The sequence below is a fragment of the Moschus berezovskii genome, chromosome 9, assembly GCF_049115385.1.
Source record: "Moschus berezovskii isolate FMDL1 chromosome 9, NW_MosBer_1.0, whole genome shotgun sequence".
NCBI lineage: Eukaryota > Metazoa > Chordata > Mammalia > Artiodactyla > Moschidae > Moschus > Moschus berezovskii.
The window spans coordinates 76,682,171-76,684,901 of record NC_142468.1 but is presented as its reverse complement, the minus strand read 5'-3'; the positions used below and the strand labels follow the sequence as shown (position 1 = coordinate 76,684,901).

General features: G+C 39.1%; 1 pseudogene; it reads left to right on the top strand.

The window, feature by feature from the left end:
- Positions 1 to 571: 571 nt before the first annotated feature.
- On the top strand, positions 572 to 1,532 carry LOC148776497 (olfactory receptor 4K15-like; annotated as a pseudogene).
- The last annotated feature ends 1,199 nt before the right edge of the window (positions 1,533 to 2,731 follow it).

Sequence of the window (2,731 nt, the reverse complement as noted above, 5' to 3'; positions counted from 1 at the left end):
TAGCTTCAAAGGACCATATTTCAAACCAAAACAGCTATAATAACTTCAGAGACAACATATATTAAATGGTTTTAATGATGTGGTAGTGGAAATTAAGTAATAGAGAAAGGACAGAGGCAAGAGGAGAGAGACCCTCACAGTAAAAATCACAGTTCTTTTCCTTGTAAGTGTGGCCTCTGAGACTTCTCTAAGAATTGAAGCTGCTTGTGGATAATCCCAAATGGATAATGAAAATTAGCCAGGCAAGAAGGCAATACAAAATTCTGGATACCTTAGCTCCTCCTATTAATTGTTGTATTTGCAATGTAGATTTATTTTTTTGCTTAGCATCATATTTGACCCACAAATGTATAAAATAAAGTGTTGATTTACTGTATCTGCACTTCTTAGCTATCCTTCATCAGTAAGGATAATTGAGAGAAGAGTCTATTTGTTAAAATTATAGATAAAACATTTTCTATTAGGAGCAACTCCAGACCATTTTAAATGAATGTTGAGAAGAATCCTTTAGGATCAGGGTCTACTTTTCTTGCTCTTGATAAAAATCAATGTTTCTCTTTGTAGGTACTTCATGAACCAAGAAAATAATTCTAGGGTGGCTGAGTTTGTGTTGCTGGGGCTCTCCAGTTCCTGGAAGCTCCAGTATTTCTTCGTCAAGTTGTTTAATTTCTTGTATATCCTCATTGTGCTGGGAAACCTCCTCATTGTACTCACAGTGATCTCTGAACCTACCCTGCATACACCTATGTACATAATGCTCAGTAATCTTTCCATTTTTGATGTCTTTCTGGCCACTTATGCAACCCGCAAGATGATTCATGATTTCCCAAGACCATCTCCTTCGAGGGCTGCATGGCCCAGATATTCTTACTCCATGTCTTTGCTGGTGGTGAGATGGTGCTCCTTGTAGCTATGGCATATGACAGATATGGAGCCATATGCAAACCTCTCCATTATGCAACCATCATGAACTTGTGCAAATGTACAGGTCTGGTAGTAGGCTCTTGGGTGATTGGGGTCATACACTCCTTGAGCCAACTAGCTTTCACTGTAAACCTGCCCTTCTGTGGTCCAAATGTTGTGAACAGTTATTACTGTGACCTTACTTTGGTCATCAAACTTGCCTGTATGGATACGTATGTCCCTGAAGTGTTGATGCTTTGGATAGTGGTCTCATGGGGGTGGCTTCATTCCTGCTCTTGCTGGTCTCCTACGCAGTCATCCTGGTCACTGTGCAACGCCGTTCCTCAGTGGACATGACCAAGGCCTGCAGCACTCTGACTGCCCACATCACTGTGCTTACCCTCTTTTTTGGGTCCTGTATCTTCATCTATGCCTGGCCTTTCAGCAGCTTCCCAGTGGATTAAGTCCTTTCTGTGTTCTCTACAGTTTTCACACCTATACTGAACCCCATTATCTACACATTGAGAAACAAAGAGGTGAAATTGGCAATGCGTAAACTGAAGACCCGCTATGTATGTTCCAGGCTGCCTTCTCAACTCTCTCCCCTAAGACTAGATGTGTTGAGGTGAGTAGACAGAAATATACTCAAGGAAACACGGATTGTCTCCTTTCTTGGTGACCACCATCATTTTTTAAAAATACTTTATTTGCTTAAAGTGATAAAGGTAATACATGTTCTTTGTTAAATATCTATAGTAACGAAGCTTATGTACAATTATGCATTCTCTAGCTACAATTATTTTTGATATCGTTTTATAGTTTATAGTTAATTTGCTTATATTTGCAGTGACAAGATATTTCACAAACTATTGTATAATTTAAATTGTATGAGTATGTCACCAGCACAAACACAGACACATAGATCAATGGAACAGAATAGAGAGCCTAGAAACAAACACATGCACTTATTGTCAATTTGTTATTGTTTAGTCGCTAAGTCATGTCTGACTCTTTGTGGCCTAATGGGCTGCTGCATGCCAGACTTCCCTGTCCTTCACTTTCTCCTGGACTTTGCTCAAATTCATGTCCATTGAGTCAGTGATGTTATCTAATCATCTCATCCTCTGCTGCCCTCTTCTCCATTTGCCCTCAATCTTTCCCAGTATCAGAGTCTTTTTCAATGAGTTGGCTCTTCTCATCAGCTGGCCAAAGTATTGGAGTTTCAGTTTCAGCATCAGTCCTTCCAATGAATATTCAGGGTTGATTTCCTTTAGGATTGACTGGTTCAATCTCCTTGCAGTCCAAGGGACTCTCAAGAGTCTTCTCCAGCACCACAATTCGAGAGCAGTCACGGTTCTGCACTCAGCAATTCTTCTGTGCTCACAACTGCACGTGAGTACTGGTAAAAACATATCTTTGCCTATTCAGACCTTTGTTGGCCAAGTGATTTCTTTGCTTTTTAATATGCTGTCTAGGTTTGTCAGAGCTTTCCTTCCAAGGAGCAAGGATCTTTTAATTTCATAGCTGCATTCACTGTCTGCAGTGATTTCTGGTCAATTAACCTACAACAAAGGAAGCAAGAATATACCATCGAGAAAAGACAGTCTCATCTATTCAAGGCACAACCATTTACTTTTCTGTATTTTGTTAGCAGAGGAAGAATTATTCAAATAAATAGTGTTTTAATTTCGGGAACATTTCTGTCTGTTTCCTTCTTCTCATTTTATAGTAATTAATCTGTCCTCCTGCAATTAAAATTTCCCTCTTCAAGTATTAATTAGTAATTCTAATAATAATATATTCTCCTTTTAAGTAGTCTTTTCCCAGT